The sequence below is a fragment of the Nasonia vitripennis genome, chromosome 5 (assembly GCF_009193385.2).
Source record: "Nasonia vitripennis strain AsymCx chromosome 5, Nvit_psr_1.1, whole genome shotgun sequence".
In the NCBI taxonomy this organism is placed as follows: domain Eukaryota; kingdom Metazoa; phylum Arthropoda; class Insecta; order Hymenoptera; family Pteromalidae; genus Nasonia; species Nasonia vitripennis.
Window position 1 is genome coordinate 11948246 of NC_045761.1, and position 18963 is coordinate 11967208.

Sequence of the window (18963 nt, forward strand, 5' to 3'; positions counted from 1 at the left end):
GAAGAGGTATATTATAACGGTCTCGCGAGAGTTCGGCTGCGAAAATCGCGGCAGCCAATGATCAATCTCAATAAAAGTCAGCCGCGCGCATCGCAAGAGATCTGAAGGCCTTTAATTCGTCAGAGGGGAGAGAAACTCGCGCGTTTATATTGAGACGCTCGATGGTAAGCGCGTATACGAGCTCTGATTGACGCGCGATCTCTCTCGCGCGGGGGCTATAACGTTCATTATACGCCGCTTCATCGATGGAGCGGCGCGCGTTTAAAAGGCTCTTTTTTGCACTTCGAACCCGCCGTTTTATTAATTATCGCGCGCCGTTACGTATCTTCTTCCGCGACCTTCGTCGATTGTTTTTCCATACGCAAAACAGGCGGCCCTTGGGGGCACAGCCGCTTACGGTCCGACTTCCGCTGTGCTGTATTTAGGCTTTACAGCTTGAACCCATAGAGATCGGAATCGTTACGTCGGCGTATACGCTTTTTGCATTCACGCCCGAACGCGAAATAACGAGCGATATCTCCCCGCGCAATATACTCCGAAATAACGGGGCCGAAGTGGCCGATTGATCAATAAAATTTTATGTGCCGCCGCTGCAGCGATCACGAATCTCTTTCTCTGGAGAAAAAAAGCGAGCGAGCCGCAACACTCTCGGAAAAGAAGCCGATCAAACGATCGCGTCTCTTTCGATGCTGCTGCTGCTACTGCTGGGCAGGGCCGGGTTCTCAAGCGATTATTCAAATAAGGAGCCGGGCCGCGCAGCGTGCAACTCTCAATTTTGCTCGTCGCTATATATCTTAAGCACCACCTTCGGACGAATGGCCCAATTTTTTAATTATATCGGCGCTGCGCCGGCTGTTCGCTCATTGCCACACGTGCACTGCACACGTGTGTGTGTGTGCTTCGGACGGCATTACGCTGACGATTCATTTATCCGAGATAAGCGCACGCGCGATCGGTAATCAGAGGAGTCTGATCCTTCTTCTTCCTTCTACTCTTGGTACCGCTAACGGCGCGAAATTTTTTACTCGAAAAATTACGTTTCATCTCAATTTTCTTAGGTTTTCATTCGCGCAATATGTACAATTTGTATCAACTTTTCTCAAAGATCATCCGAGCCGCCAGAGTTTAGCTCATGAAATTTAACGGTGCGTAAAAGTACGCTCCGAAATTGCATCGCGCTCCTCCTTATTTTTGCTCTCGGCGCTTTATGTCCGACGACGACGACGACGACGACGACGACCTGGATCGGCCCGTCCGAGTGAAATTACGCCCGGGGCGCGGGTGGGACCATCTCTCAATCATCCTCTCTCGCTCTCCTTTTGCACACTCGCAGCTCTTGCGCTCGTTATCCCCCTTTCTTAACTTTCCCACAGTACTTTAGCGGCTCTGCTTAGCGGTCCGACCAGCCGTGTGCACACGCGGCTCTGTTTATCCGTCCGAGTTACTTTTCACTCATGGATGAACCGTGTGCGATGATCGACCTCTGCGAGTGAAAAACTTGGAATTCGAAAATAAGTCGCGATCGTATATAGAAATCGCTCGATATGTACCGCAATGCAGCCTCGCTCGTCGACGTCGGCGGGTAATTCGAGTCCTCGAAAATTACGGGGCTCCGCAGCACGGCGGAAATTGCCGACAATTTATTTTTCGATTTCTCGAACGAAAACACACAGCTAGTACACTGTATACTGCCTGCGCAGTTATTAATGACGCCGTGCACAGTTTCCCGCCGCGTAGAAAAAGTAGCCGATAGTTAATTAACCGCACGCGCTCGCACGTCAAGCGACTTATTATCAGATACAGCGCGGTGAAATTTCGCTGCAGCGCCCGCAGCGCGACAATATAAAGTCTAGCACAGCTATATACACGCGGCCACATCGACACCTATATGATCCTGACGCGCCTGTAACTTTCCGTCTATTAATAATTAGTCCTACAGCGCGCGACGTTTTTCCGACACACACACACACACACACACACATACTAGTGCGCGCGAAAGTATCAATAAAATTAAAGCCCCCGCGCGCGACGCGCAATTATCCGCGAGAGAGCTGCGGCCCGGAGATCGTTATATAAATTTGTTATAACAGATTGCTCGGTCACGCTCGCCCGCTCCACACACACACACACATACGCGCGCGCGCGCGTGCACCCGAGATATATAGGAGCCAGTTAGTCGGGAGCGCGAGCTTGTGTATAATTAACAGCGATATTATGCTCTATGCGGGCGAGAATTGCGCTGCCGCCGGCCTTTATCTATCCGGGTGTCTGTCACGCGTTCACCTGCGCTACCTACATTATACCTACAACTACAGACAGTACTCGAGGCGAATTTTTCTCAATGTAGTTTCGAACTCGAAAACTCGTTTTCTTCATCATTATTGCCGCGGTGTTTTTTAAAAGAAACGGACGCTTCGTGAAAGTTCATGAACAGGCACAACGTACGCGCGCGATCCAATTTCAGATATAGAGCGTATAGAATTATAGATTTGAGTTTGGAATTCGATCCAGTGACCTCCGCAGCAGCGGAATTTTCCTGCTAATCCGTACACCATCTAACGGTCTGCATTACCCGCGCCGTATCTTCCATTACATTCGGACGCGAAAACCGGGTATAATACCTATTGACAAGCGTTAATTTCACATTGCATAATATTCGGGCGGCGTTGACGCTCCCCCGCGCGCGAACAATCCTTATCTCGGCGCACTCGTAAAGCACACCGCGTCGCTTTGTGACTAAAAATATACGTCAGCGCGCGAGTCGATCGGAGATTAAGCGTTATCTCTACACACACTCGCGAGGCGTCGTGCGCATTCGGATATATATATATATATATATATATATATGTAACTTGTTATACAAGCGATTTATGCCTTTCCGATATGTCGCTCGGCTCTGCAGTCGCGCAAACGAAAATTTGCGTCAGGTGCAGCAGGCGTTTCGCGCAGCTAATTAATTCCATTTAGAGCCATTGGCTGTCTTTCAAGCCGGCGCACTGCGCAACGACGAGTGCGTGCGCGGACGTATGCGCGGGAATTTCGTAAAAGTACTCGTTCTCCGAAGCAGGTCTATATGTACGCGCAGGGGGGACCACGCCCGCGCGCTGACAATGCGCTCGCGTTGCCCAAGATTGATCGCGCCTCGAACGTTAGATCGACTCTTATTCTGCCCTCTGCGCGGCGCACAGCGGCTATTAATTCGCCCGCGCGTAGTGGAGCGAGCTCGTATTTCACCGCGACGGCTGCAACAACAACCCCCTGCCAGTCGCGATCCGCGCAAGGCCGAATTTTTCCGAAGCCTGCGCTCGCTGGAATTCGCGCGCGCAATGATCATCTAGGAAAGTGAAAACGCAATTGGCGCAAGCGATGATTCCCCCTGGCTCAAAGCGCGCTAATAACATGATTGGCTGCACGTGCGCCGAGTTAAAGCGCCGCGGCGGCGGCGGCGGCGGCGGTGCGAGTGTGTGCAACGTGTATAACGGCCGCGCGCGCGAGCTCATTAAAATCATAAAATATTTCTCGATCGTGCAGCGCCGAGCGAATGGGAGGCTTAGAGGAGAAATTTGTCCGCTGTTTACGAGGGTTCGTATGCACGCCTTTTGCTCTGGGGATACGCGATTTTTATTAATTATTAATTTTTTTTTTGAAGGAATATGCAGCAGTGTGTGTGCATACAGGCGGAAGTTGGAGATTCACTGCGCGTCAGTGTGCGGCTGAACTTTTATAGACTTAGTCTTTGGCTAGCGGAGACAGGTGGCCCGTGGACACTTTGCTGTTTCCCTCGTGAAAATCTGTCCGCCGAATGTAGATACAGAGGAGATCTCATGTTGGGCTCGCTACTTGGGCCGCTCATGCTAATTTAGTTTAGTTTATTTATTGCATCTTGGGGTTGCGCCCTATCTGATAGATAAAAAAATAATACACGAGTACAGCTACGCAGTATATTTAGGATTCCAATCATTGAAATGTAGTCGTGTTCGGCGGTATATATAGATTTCAAAGGGGATACGAGCGAATACATCGGAAAGTCAAATAAGTCCTCGAGTCCAGAATGGCGCGATTCGCGCATTAGCATAATTTTTGCAGGCCTCCTGCGAACTACACAGATGTACAGCTTTTATTTCTTGAATAATTAGTCAGTCGAACTGATGAATAGTTTACCGACTCCCGGTACACATTTTTTATACTGGACTTTTAATGGCTGGATTATAAACTCGAAAACCATCGCATCGGGAGAATCTTTCGACTTTATTTGAAACTGAGTTGAATTTGAATTTAGCCATTTCCGATATATAATAGACCGACTTCACTGTCATTATTCTGCATATATTAATCGCTAATGCAACATCCAAATCCGTGAAAGAACAAGCTCTGTAACTGATCTCAGCTGTCACTACACCCCTCGAAAATTCAATCAGCTCTCTTCATTACAATGCCTACATCGCGCAATATCCACGTCGTGTGTGCGCGCACACTTCGGTAAACAAAATTAACACAACAATCCATCATCGCCTCTTGCGTCATCCGAAAGCTCCCTTCCACCTCTGCCCCTCGATCCGAGCTCTCGCATTGTCAGCTCGTACACAGACATCGGGAAAAGCAGTCCCTTCCGTGAATTGAATTAACGAGGCTCCTGCTCTCGAGAGCCGCGAAAGCGCAAATCGGCGCGCGCGCGGGTGAAAAGGAAAACATCGGCGGCGCAGTTGCCGCTCCGCTGCCGTCATTGATGAATCATTTGCCGGCGACCTCAGAGAGCGGATATCTGGGTCAGACGCGGACGTCGCGCGTAGAAATTTAGGCAGCCGGAACTGATTCGCCTCTCGGTGTTTTGGTTCCGCTGATGCTTTTTCTCCCGTCGTAGCTCTTTTGTCGATGTCTGACACAGCGCAGCGCGCCGGCTTTGTTCGCGATTAATAACGCGCGCTTACAGAGCCTTTGCACTTTCTCCTCTCTCGTGGAACTGGTATACTTGCTGTGGCGCGTAGGCTCGGATCGAAAAGTCGAGGACGAATTAATCGGCTTTTTTCCGAGCGCTTCTCGTTTCGTCGCCCTCGTCAGACGCGCGCGCGTGCGGCTGATGTCGAGAGACGCTGAAATCCTCGGGATTATTCATATACGCCGTGTGGCTCTCGCATATTATTATCCGGACAGGACTTTTGTCGAGCCCCGAAGGAATGGGCCGAGATATGCATAAAGAGATGCCCGATTCGCCCGTGCGATAATTCACTAAATATGCAGAAATCGCTCGAGGAAGTTCGCTATTGATATTTCGAAAAAACAAGTTCAAAAAATTCTTTAGAAAGTCAAATCTCCGGCACTCCGTCGTACGTTTCCAAAAACTTGAACAAAAAAAGGAGCTTCGAAACCTCGTCCATCGACTCTACGCATACAGAAATTCGTATCAAAGAGAGAGAGAGAGAGGGAGAGAGAGAGAGAGAGAGAGAGAGAGAGAGAGAGAGAGAGAGAGAGAGAGAGAGAAGAGCCTCTCGATCGACAATGCAAGCCCGACATGAAAGAATGGTTTCTGTGAAAGTAGTTTCTCAATTGCGCGTTCGTCCCCGAAGAGCGCGAACAGAGCGACGAGAGCTGCTGCGCCCCCCGCGCACGCAAAACTGTGTTTATATCGATTCGCGATGCTGCGATCTCCCCCTTTCATTACCCTCCTTATACTCTTCATCTCCGTGATCTCTTGAATCAATATTGTGCGCGGGATTTTTTTCGGCTTTTTTTCAATCGGGCAATTAAAAATCGCAGTAGCGCAGAGTGACGCACACCATTGTCGGCGGAGAAATTGCCGGCCTGAATTTCTCAAGGACGCGCGCGGATGGGAGAGAGAAAGAGATGATTATTTATCAGCGGCAATGCAAGCCGGAAATATGTAGAACGACGACAAGAGCTGTATCGATAAATTACGTCTACGCCGCGCAGGATTAAATTGGAAATCGCGAGGATTCGTATGCGCTAGTATAGCTGGAATCCGGATGTCCAAGTAAACGATGAGAGCTGGCGCATTTAATTTATGCATAAAATACGCATATTTCCTGTATGGATATAATCTCGTATAGCTGGATCTCCGATACTCCGCGGCGGTAATAGTTTCTCGTATACGCAGCGCGAGATGAAAAATCACATACTGCAGGCTCGATTAGCCGCGTGTAATACCGAAATTTATTCCATCGCTCGTTTATCACCTGTGGCATGTACGTACCGGACTATCCAGAGCCTTTTTTTTCTCGAAAGCTGAGAGATCGCGATGCTGCACCGCGAGTTTCATCACTCGACTCCTAAACACGGCGCTGCACACATACATCATCATCTCCCGGGCATCACTAGCCTATCGTGCATATAACGATGCATCGCGCGTCGCTACATGGCTTTGGTATACGAACGCGTTCGATTTCATCCGCCGCCGCCGCCGCCGCCGCCGCCGCTGCACCTCGAGCGCGCGAACTTTCTATCCTGTACGCTTGAGATGCGCCGAGCGTAATTCAAGTGCGCGAGCGAGCGCTATTTCCGAGAATCCCTGCGCGCGCGCGCGCGCGGGCGAGAATTCAATTGCATATTTTCACACGCCGCGTCGAGGTATGCGTCCCATTGTATCCGCTCGTGGTTTCGCGCGAAGGCGAATTTTAAGCGCGCGCGAGACACCTGCGCAGGATGTGATTGCAGAGTGTCGCCGTGCTGCTCCGTTATGAAGAAGAGCGACGCGAACATAATAGTTTAAGAGGTTTGTGTTAAAATTTAAAGGGAAAAACAATTAATTTATTCAGCGAAGAGAATTAAATTATACAAGATGAAATGCTCGAAAACCTTAACACACATTTTCGCGCGAGAAAAAAGAACCGAAGTTATTCCTCCCGTCCTTGGCGCGCGGAGGCAACAAAATCGCACGCGGTCTTTCTCTCTCGCCGTGAACTTGTCTCCCCTGACACGCAAAGGACGCTTTCTTCTCAAAGTCGCCGCCGCCGCCGCCTCTCCGTCAGTCGAAATCGCGGTCGCGTGTGCAATCGTCATTGGGCCGTCGTCGCGGCGTTTTTCGAGAAAAATACGAAAAAATACGAGCCGCGCCGCAGAGATAAACGCACACGAAATCAAGGGTAATAAGGAAAACCGTTGGCGAAGTTGATCCCTCACACGGCGCAATAAAAACGAGCCGCGATCCGGTAAGGTGGAAAGTGCCGCGAGGCAGTATAGCTTTGTCTCTCGTTTTCGAAAATATTGTGCGTGCCTCGCCGAAGGGGAGAGAGAGCCGTAATTATGTTTGATCGCTTAAGATGTGTGCGTGTGTGTGTGTAATTATTGCAAGCCTTATACTGTTTTGCCGGGTGTCTCTCGAGATGGAAGTGGGGACGATCTCGCTCGATATTGTCGGAGAGAGAGAGAGAGAGAGAGAGAGAGAGAGAGAGAGAGAGAGAGAGAGAGAGAGAGCATTGATAACGCTGCATTTCGATCGAAGAGATATCCGTGAGAGTTTATCAGAAAAATCCAGCGGTATAACGATTTTCGGACTCGGCCGCCGCCGTAAAAGTCCGTGCATAAAAAATGTTTCACGTGTACTGCACGCTCGCGCGTGCATAACCCGCCGCCGCCGCCGCGCCCGAAACGAGTCCTACCGGATAAAACGCTCGAGAGGGCAGAGAGGAGAAATTCGATATTCGAGTTTCTCGCGCGACCTGGCCGAGAGAGAGAGAGAGAAAGATAAGGAATCCATTAAAGTGCAGCGCGCGGCTTGCAATGGGCGCACTCGATCGGATCAAAACGCGCCGGGCGGCGAGAGGCTTGACGCGCCTGCGCTTGTCAAAAGAAGCTTTCGCGCTCGAATTGCAATCGCGCCGCGAGGATCTGACTTTTCACCTCTCGCTGTGGATTTTTGCACGTGGCTGTCTCGCGGTGAAATGCGCTCGAGTCGGTGATTCTGATAGCCTCCTTGATAGTGTAATGACTCGAATCGAAAGTTTTGATTCCTGTACTGAAAAAGATATGGTAATCGTTCTATTTGTTTTGCGATTGCTGTTTGCACGACAGCCCTTCCCTGTATGTGGCACCCCACCCTTGCATGTGACACCCCACCAATTCTACATCAGGTATATAAGGTCGCAGTTTTTCAGTCCAAGTCAATCCAAGGTTGGCTTTCGAAGAGTGCTGAGCATTTTGAGAAAGCTGCCAATATGGACTCCTTCAAGCAACTCATGATCGCCATGGGCGTTTACAACCAAGGCATCGACTTCATTCGCGAACTACCCGTTGAACTATCCCAAATCATCCTCTCCAAATTGGACACCCAATCCTTGCTCAATGCTGCTCAAGTATCCCGTAAATGGCTGTCCATTTGCAAATCCACATCTTCTTCGAGACAACGCGTTCGCCGCCACATTCGTCGCCGTAACCGAAAACTCGCTCAAGTTCTTCCTCCGCCACCCAGCAAACAGTCCACTACCAGAATACTTTCTAAACCCATGCCGTCCATCACCCAGACTAAAATCCCATACGCCACTATTTCAAACTCTAAATCTCTTATACGTAAACAATCACTATTACAGTCTACACAACCTCGAAAAGCACTTAGACTTTAGAATTATACACGACGAAATATATACAGGTGATATTGACTATTGCCTGAAATGTAAATGTGATACGTAGCTCTAAGCATTATTTTTAGTTAGGTAACATAATTTATAAAATGGATTTTCATTCAATGCGGAATAAACGCCTTGATATTGAGCCTTATAATTGCTTGTCGCCACGTTTCTCACAAAATGGTTATTCAACTCCTAGTGCAGTACTCCAATGCAAAGTATGACTCGTAATATTATTGATTCAATGGTCTTTAATTGGAAATGCAAACATTAATTTTGCTGCGCTTTTCCCGTCTCATTGCCGATCTCATCATCAATCTGCTGCCAGGTAGTTTAGAATATTCAATTATTTCTGGCTTCTTAAAAAAGCACGTACAAGACGTCGACTTGTCCGCGGTTGGTTTACACGCAAGTCTTGTATTACGATAGTTTCTAATTTGAGTATTGGCTTACACCAAGCTGCTTTACAGTAGTCGCCGAACTGGCCGCGTATATTTTTAGAACAAAAAAGCCCTCCCGACTGAGATTTATAGTTGCTAATGTTTTAATTAAAAGTGGACATTAGTAATAATTGAGAAAATGTAAATAATTGTTATGATTATCAAAACTAGTAGTTGTATAATGACCATTTGCATATAGACGTATTAACAAAAAAAAAGAAATGTGCGCGGCGGAATTAATATTGCATTATGCAGTACCGAAGGCACAGGTACACACATAACTGATTAACATAATTTATTAAGTAGACATATAATAAAGGTAATGCTGAATAAATGCAGATTATCGCGTCTGACACATTGATAGAAACGAAATGCAGATTTGCCATTTTTTACGCGATTACGCGAATAATTCATCAAATAACTGGTTTTCAAAGTAACATTTTCCACGAAGAATTTTAATTCTACTGAACCGTGCGCGCTGTCCTCTCAGAACGTACGCGTTTCGATGCTAATAGATATGCCTGAAAAATTAATCGCGCGCGCGCACTAAAAGTCGATTTTTCGAGTAGAGCCGGTGCGTTGCGTCACAGACGCGCGCGGCGACCGAGCGTTGCATCGTAATGGATCCGTGGATTTTTAACGCAGTCGTAAAAACTACCGAACGAAGCGGTCTACGGTAGTTGCCAGATAATAAACTTTTGCCGAATATAAATAAGAAAAGCGATTTCGAAATCGCAAGGAAATTTTTTCTTTGGTGTAACTAAAGCGTTTAAGCATTCAATCGTAAGTTCGATTACAAAAAAAAAAAAGAAAATGAGACAACTGCGTCCTATGTTACGAGAACGAAGAGTCGATGCACAAGGGAGGGCAAAAATCATGTTAACCTCGCCGATCGGCTGCAAATAGTGTGATCGCAATATTCGCTGGGACGATGATGGAGCTGCTTATGAGCAAGGATCGGAGAAAGTTACCTCGCAATATAACCGCAAACTGGTGGTAATAAACGAGTTATAAATGACGTGCGATTAAGCGTCAAAAATGCAAATCAGCAACCGTGTATAAAGCAAAAGTGCCTGCCTTAATCGTCTTAACGTCTTTCTCCCTGTGCGTTGAATTTAATAACAGGCGAGTGTATACGCGCGTCGACTCTCTTTCCGTCTAACTCCTGCCTCTCGGTTTTTGCGCGTCAAAAGCGCTATTCTTCTCTGTAAACCAAAGTGAGTCGCTTCTTTTTGCGAGTATCTAAGTCGCCATATACGCCGCTTTGGGAGAAGTGTCTCGCGCTCTTGATGGATGACTTGGTTGGCCCACGAGTATAGCGGATATTCGCTCGAAAGCTTTTTTACAATGACTCGATTAATATTCTGGAAACAGGAATACTTTCTATCTCGACGAGTTTACAACGTTTCAGGAAGGTGGCTTCGACTTGGAAAAACTATTACGCCTCTGCGATCGATAGACCATCAAACACTATGATTGATATTCAATTAAAGCAATAATATGTTTGAAAATTGCTTCTTTATTACGCACTTGTCATATCTTCAAGAGTCACAAAACTTATGTATTTTGTACTCTGATATGAATGTAGATATTTAACTACTCTAAAAATACACTTTTCAGAATTTTATGCACGTTGTACAAGCATTGATTAACACACTTTCTTTATTTCAAAGGTAGTGTTTTACAAGGAAACAGAGCAGTGAAACAGAAATGGATTCAACTGAAGACGAGCAGAACAGCACGGATCTTGCAAGTACGATCTTACAACCGTCTCCGATTTCAAAACTACCCGACGTCTGTTTGGCATGCATATTCATTACATTTTTCACAAAAGCTTTCTTTGACGCAGTGTGCAAGCGTTGGTGCAGGGTGAGCTCATCATCTTGGTACTCTATGAAAACTATAAGTTTTAACCGCAAAGTCTGGGGCATCAATAGACACGGATCACTCGGGACATGCTCATTAGTGCTCTGGAATTCTGCGGAACTTACGTCACTGTTATTGACTTTTCTGATTATTGCCCTGATTATTATGAAGGACCGTACAGTTACAAAAAGTTACTCAAAGATGTGTCTAAATCTGTCAAAAGTGTTCGTCTTGCTGAGATCGAGGCAAAACCCGTTAAAAATAAAAAAAAAGTTCAATCGAATCTTGGAGAACTCAATCTTAGGGATATGTTCATGGCACATCGTGATCATTGTGACAAAGTTATTTTCTTTTTGTTTCGAAACAACCAATATTTACGCGGAATAAATGTTCTTGTACCGGCATTGAGAGTTGAGTGTTGGCAAGTTTTGAATTCACTAGATGTCAAAGACGTTAATTTAGTTGCCACTTTCATTAACTTGCATCGAATTTACGTCGCTGCGTACCTTTTCCCGCCTCGGGCCTATTGACCCTTTTGATCCTTATCGCTGCATCTCTACGGCGCAGAGGTTGCGCGCAATTATGTCACGCGCCCGGCACTTTATGACTTAATTTACGTCGAAGACACTGCGTCGAAGGTTTTCGGCTGCGCGCAATTATGCAAACCGAGAAGTTTGCTTAATAATTATAAGCCTCGATGCATATGCATATTATACCGGCAGTGATCAATCAAGCGAATTACAAGAGATTATTTCTTTTTCTCCGAATCGTTAATATCGTCGTCCGCGGGCTTTTAAACCGTTTTAATAACGCCGTTTCCGCTACTGGCAAGCGAAGCCAATCGCTGCAGTGAAATACAATAATCATAAATCAAATTTTGAATGTCGCGTCGTATTGTTACTTGGTTACATGCACAAAATCGCGCGAATAATGCGGGGAACGTGTCCCGCGGCTGGCTGAATGATTTAAGCGGGTAATTAGCGTAATGGATAATTCCGAATGTGCATCCGTTTAAATGCACGCTCACGGGGACGCGCTCGGCTAGCTTAACTATTACTAGGCACGCTTTTCATATTATTCTGTTGATTTTACCCGGCGATTATAGACACACACGCGCACGCGGCAAACGTATATAAGCGCCCGATACGTTCGTCGTCCGCATAAATAAATCAGGCGACTCTTGCATACGACGTATAATGTACTACTTCAAGCCGATGAGCAATACACGATTTAGCACGAAATCTCGATTCCGTACCGAGCCTCGCTTATAATCGAGCGCGACTCGCTCGCGGTGTACAGCTTATTATATTCCGCCGAAAAGGAAAGTGCCGCCAAAAATTTTTGCGAAAATAACGTAAATTTGTCTCGGAACTCGCTGCGCTCGCGCGCGCGCGATGCGTCACTGATATTCGGCTCGATGACCGTACCGCAAACGAAGGCGAGTAAGTTTTTGTTTCGCCGAATTAAATTCGCGTACGCGCATAAAAAGCTCACCGCTTCATTGTCCCGCACGTCATTTGACATTAAATCACCAAAGCGATTATAAATCGTTTCGAGCGCGCAATAAAAACTCTCTCCTCGACGTCTAAAATTTACAATGCACCTTGTAAAAAATCGCGTCGATTTTCCTCGTCGCCCGAAAAACGGAAGGAGAGCGCGAGTTTGCTTTTTTTCGGAGCCGACGCGACGACGAGGAGGAATCGCTCGTTCAGCAGAAGAAGACGCGCCGTCCGAAAGCACATAATGGATCTCTGGGAAATTTTGCGCTGCGGCTCGGGGCTAATTAGCGCGAGAGCAGAGAGCCAAGTTTCGAGTCCGCGGGCCAATCGCTCGCCGGCCACTTACCCGAGCATTAAAATGCAATTAGCCTTGGCTGCGAATCACTCGAGAGAGAGAGAGAGAGAGAGAGAGAGAGAGAGAGAGAGAGAGAGAGAGAGAGAGAGAGAGAGAGTTTGTCTGATATAGCTTCCGCGTTATTCGACTGGCGCACGGCCGCCCGGCGATCGGCCTCGACTATTATATATTACATGTTCCTCGCGAACTTTGTGGAAATTCAGACAGCTTCCGTGTAAGCCTCATCGCGAGAGGGAATTCATTTTTTCGACTCGCGGTTATATCGAGTCGGGTATGACTCATCAGCGCCAAGGTCGCGCTGAATCGGAAGTAGCTTGTAGAATTTTGGCCCGACGACGGTGATGCACTCGTTACAATACGCGCAAAAGCATCGGCGAAGACGCGAGGTTAATTTTTCAAAGCCGCATCAGCGCAGCTGGAGGCGATGTGCGCGCGCTGCATTACAACGTGTCTCGCAGCCTCCCGCGCTCCTTTGTGAACTGCGACGTTCGGCTTTGATTTTTATGGGGACTATTAATTTGGAAAACGAGCCGTCTTCCCCGTCACTTCATCCGAGTCGGCGCGTAGCGTGGCGTGCTTTGTTTGATAAGAAGATTTATAGTTTTATAGTAGTTGCGTTACAATAAAAGCGGGTTTCTTAATTGTCCCCTCGACGTGAACTGGCTCGTCTCGCTGACGACGCCGTGTACGAGAGGCGATTTCTGCATTCGACGTTCCGAATGTATAAATCTTTTACACGTCTCCGTTTGACTCTCAAACGTCCACGTATAAACCGCGGGCTTTTCGAAAGAGCCAGCTCAAGAGGAGAAAAAACACAGGGATTAATTATCGCGGCCGCGTATTCACTTTAACAAGTTCGCGCGCGCGCGAGCGAGCCAGGAGAAAAATTGTGGCTTACGTAAAGGTACACACACGCGAAATGATATTCTCCGGATCCTCTGAAAGGATTTTTCAGCGCAGCCATACATCAAGCGCCTCGCCATATGTACTTCATATTTCATGCTTAAAAGTACATCCATAAATAATCGTCGCACCTTTTCTCGAAGCGTGTATACGACGTAAATTTCCCTTAAGATGCTTTTGAAAACACACCCACACACACACACACACACACACACACACGAGCTCTCAGTTAGCCTCTGTATAGTGTACACAAAACACACTTTCGATTTTTATCAGATGAACGCTAATAATGCGTCGGCCCTTCGTTGGCTCATCCGTCGAGGTGAAAGGTATACACGTTCGAATTTGTTATAGCGTCTAAGAAGACTCTCGGCTAATTCAGCGCTGAATCTACAAGCGAGACTATAATTGATGCTTTCGGGACGCGAAGCGGACTGATTTACGCGTCGATTAAAACACGCCGCTCACGCGACGCTCTCTATACCTCTCGATTTTTCGCCGAGATGCTTTCTCCGAGATGCACACGTGCAATTTTTCGATTTACGACGGCCGATAATTGCGATATCGCGGGCTCGCGCGATGACACATGGAAAAATGCCGTAATCGATGAAGCGCCAAGCGCTGCGCGGGTATTATAGTTTTAGCTAATCGAGAAATCCCGGGGCAAAGTATACGTAATATACGCGGCTCGCAACAGGTGTCCGAATCGCATCGGAGGAGCTAATCAAGCACAACGAGTTTATACCGCGCGCAGTTATATTCCGCGAATCGTCTCGGCGGTGAAAGTCTCCTGCTGCTGATGCAGTTTCTGTAGGCAAATCTAAAACGGTTATTGATCATTCCGCGCGCCGTTATAGAGTACAAATTCGTGTACACACAGAGAGGCCGGCTTTATTAGCCTTGCAAAGGAGAAGTCGCATAAACTCGGACGGAGATTGTTGGCCGCTCGGCGCGGAAGAGAGACTTTCCTGCAGCGTTTATCATCGCCGGGCGGCGCATAGAAATCGCGTATAGTCCGCGAATCGCCGCGTATAATTAATTAATCGAAAGAGCCGCGCGCGGCTGCCGCTTAATTGATTCAATTAATTAATTTAATCGGCGGCCGGGGGCTCGGCCGTTCCAGTAGCGAAATGTCGTAGATTGTAAAAAGCCAAGTGTACAACGCTTTCGGTTGCGCTATGATAGCGTGTCGTAAAAATAACGAGGCAATTCGTATACTCTCTTATCAGCGTTACGTCAAGCATCGCGCACTTGCACAGCCGACATCAAATTCAGGTCAATAATTCGAAAAGCCAAGAAAAAATTCCGAAATCCCACTTCCTCCTCTCTCGCGCGCACCCACGTACTGTAACACACACGTCTGCGCGCAATTCTCGCTCGGTAAATCACACTTGCGCGCGTGATTCCTATCTATCGTCGAAGTCGCCGTCGTCAGATGCGGGCTGCTTTTGTGTATAGTACACGTGACGCAATTTGCGACACTGCCATAAGTCACAGCGGCGGACGCTGATTGCGCGGGGGTGCATGTATATAGAGAAGGGAAACCCCCGATCTTGGCACACACGAAGTCGATCGATGAGTCGCCTGTTGGACGAGATCGACAAGTGTGTGCCTATTGGATAATTGACTTGTAAATTCGGCCCGTGCGCCTTCGCGTAATTCGATTCGGTAATCGCATTCTTGAGTAAGCGGCGATGCTAATCTGCGCAGGAGGGAGGGAGAGATAAGGCTCGGCAGGGGAATTTTCTACAATGTGCTTTTCCTGCAGCAGCAGAAGCGGCAGCAGCTGTAATAAACGCGGATCGGGGGGAGTCCCGACGATGCAACAATCTCTCCGGCGAAAGATAACGATAAGTAAAAGTCGCGCGTTATCGCGACTCTGCGTGTATAATGAGGCTATAAGCGTGAGATGCGCAACGAAAATATTTTTTTCCTCCGAAGATTCGAAAGAGAATCGGAGATCTCTCTTGCGAGTATTTAAATGGGCTGTGCTTGGGATAAGAGCTAATGACGGATAGTTAAGTGCACGATATTTCCCTCGGAAATAATAATCCGGCGCGGAGAGAGGTGTAGCAAAAAATTACACGCCCGTCGTTCAATTTGTTTTCTTTCTTCTCGCCTGCCGGCGGTCCGAGAATAATGCGGCGCGTCTTGTTCTCGATCCGCTGCACGTCGGCAGTGAGCGAGCTTGCGGAATCGCATTGATCTAGGTTAACACGGCGTAGCATGAATCTGAAGCGTGGCATAAGTAATCCATTATTTCTCAGTATGCTAATACACGATTTTCCTACGCTGCATCGCCGATCAGTAAAGTGACACCAGCGAATTAAATCCGGCTGCAATTAAAAGTAGCGATACCGATCGTATTTTTTTCGGCCCTCTCCTCTCTCTCGCTCGATAAGCCAAATAACGTTATATACATACCGTATATAGCACGTTATTTGCGACGATCGCGCTCACACTCGGCAGCGTGACCCTTTCACCTTTGGCTGCACATTATCAAGCCTCGGTGTATATACAATGTTTGCCGAAAATTAGAGAGATGACGCGACTCGCTTTTATCTCTCTCTCTCTCTCTCTCTCGAGTTTCTGCCCCCGGCAACAGAGCGTGTCAGGTGAGTCGAGAGAGAGAGAGAGAGAGAGAGAGAGAGAAATGAAGTGTTGACTCTCCGCAGCGCTTGATTGGGAGGCGAAGGCGAACCAGAAGACAGCTCTCGCGCGTGCGAATGCAGATATACATCAGCGTTATTAATGGCGAGGGCCAGTCAAATTTGCTCCTTACGCAGCGATAAGTCCGTTCTCTCGCCGGGGCACACACGAGTATAACTCCATTAAAATCTTGATTGTAATTTATGAAGAGCGCGTATCGCGAGCTAGACTTTGTGAAATATCAATCCGCAGCGGTGGCCACCGCGACCTTAGCTCCTTTTCGACGGTATTAAACGGAGCTCGCTTGTCAACAATCAGTCAACGTCGCGCTTAGAGACAAAGAGTGAAAGTCAAGCTCAAACAGAGCCCCGCTCGTTATCGCGACCCGCGAGCTGCTTATCAGCGATTGTCAAACAATATGCAACACCTATTAAGTAACGCTTCGCTATAAACAGAAAATCAACGCCGCGCAGAGTATCAGCCGAAAGAAGATTAAAAGGTGAAGCGCGACGACGCTATCGATGCAAATGACCCGCGCGCGACCTCGCGATTTTAGCAAGAACTGCCCAAAAACCACGTCGCCACCTATATACACATACAGATACATCACGCATCGGACACATAAGCAGCGCGTCAAAAAGCTTGTAACACAGGCGGGCCTTCTTAAAAATAGCCGGCCGCGACGACGACCTCATTACGAGAAAGTGATTCGCGGAGATACGCGGCGTTTAATCTGCGCGCGGCCTGCGTGCAGTGCTCCGCCGCAGTAAAAAGCTTGCACACGAGAGATGAGAATGGGATGTGGAACACGGGGCTTCTTCGCGTTTTTGCATGTGCGCGCGCAAGGGGATCCTTGTAACGAAACCGAGTCGTTGCAGCGCTGTGTGTGTGTGTGTATGTTTTATAGTTCGATGCGCAAGCGCGCGGATCGAGGTTAAACGCTCTCGGTTTCGTAATACTTACTCCGCGCATATACGTACGTATTGTCGCGTTTGAACTTTCGCGAGCTCGTCTATATAGTTTTCGGCGGGAAATTATTCGAATTCGACGGTGCATCGATATACCGCCGTAACTCTCTCCGCGCGTATAAAAGTCCGATTCAATTCATTTAAATGATTGTTATTGCTAATTGCTATTTTCACTTAGCCAAAAGCCGGCAAATAAGGCACCGTTAATTGATCTCCCTCTTCGCTGGACGTACGTGCTGTACATGCGCATCGCCGACTTTTTCTCCGCGAGTCCGCCACGCCATTAAGATAATCAGGCGCGTTTGTACGCCAAGAATTCTTGAAATTTCGGCTCTGAAAAAAAAAGAAATTGTACGTACGCGCAATCGGGGTTAATTATAAACGCGTTTGCGGCGACGCTTCGTTTCTTATATACTCGCAGCAAAAGTGCGCCCTGTTTCAGCGCGTTATGGCCGCCCATTAATCGCGATATTTCACGTCGATCCTCGGCTCGAAAAAGTCCGTGTTCTTCTCGCGCGGAATAATAATCAAAACCGAAGGAAGAGGGAGAGAGAACGGGAGCAGTGCTGAATTTACGATCGATCCTCCGCTGTGGCAAATCTCATTTTAAGAAGCCATAAAATTCAAATTCAATTCACTTACACGACTGTTATTGCTAATTAACATTTTTATTTATCCACAGCGCGCGCCGTCGATCGACACGCAATAACGTATCGCTCGCCGCAGTTTCGGCAATCGCATAAAGGAGAGTAGCCGAACTCGAGAAGGATCTCGCAAAAAGCACCCCGGCGGTGGTGCACACTCTGCTGCACGTAAGTCTCGAGAAAGAGACGCTAATTGGCCTCGTCCGTTAGCGGGACTCCTTTTTTCTTGCAGTATAAACGGTTAAGGAGAGATTGAGCTCCGCTCGAATATGGGCATATCGGTAGTTTCGATTTTTCGAAATTCCGCGCGATAATGTTACGCACCGACGGGAAGGTCGATACCTGGGCGGACGAGCGTTTGACACATACTGTAAATTATTTCTTTTTCCTCGACTAATAAAATCTTAATTGCGCCTCGTAAAACCCGTATGACTGTATGACCCGCGAAAAGAAATGCCTGGGACACATACCGGTCGACCTTTGGAAGGCTGTAATTTCAGCCTTTCTTCCGAAGGTCTTAATTCAAACGAGCGCGAAGAGCATTAAAATTTCAATTTGAATATAACCCCCCCACCCGCGATTGTTCTTACGGCGAAGATTCTCAAACGCCGATAAGGTAATTTATGGCCTTGAAAACGGGGCTTTCTTTCGCCCGGGAAAAAGGGGGCGTGTTGATTTACACACAGGCGCGCGCCGAGTAAAAACAAAGCGCGCGCTCTTTAAATCCTCGGTGTACGTGTACATCGTTCGCGGAGAGCAAAGGAGCCGCTCTCTCGGCTCTCCCTCGCTCGTCGAGTTCGAATGCTGATTCGACGCGTTTTTTCACGTCCGCGGATACACACGCGGCGAGAGAGCGCGCGCAATTGCGTAAACTCGAGCACATCTCGACGCCGCGCGGTGCCGGACGCATTTTCACTTTAATTGCCGAGAAGGAAGACGGGAGTCTATGTTATAAGAGCGCGAGAGATATCGCCGGGCTTTTAATTGGGCCCCATTAAAGCGCTGCGCGTCGTCGTTGTGTGTACGCCGATTTTTAAAAGCCCCCTTAACTGTGTCAGTGGAG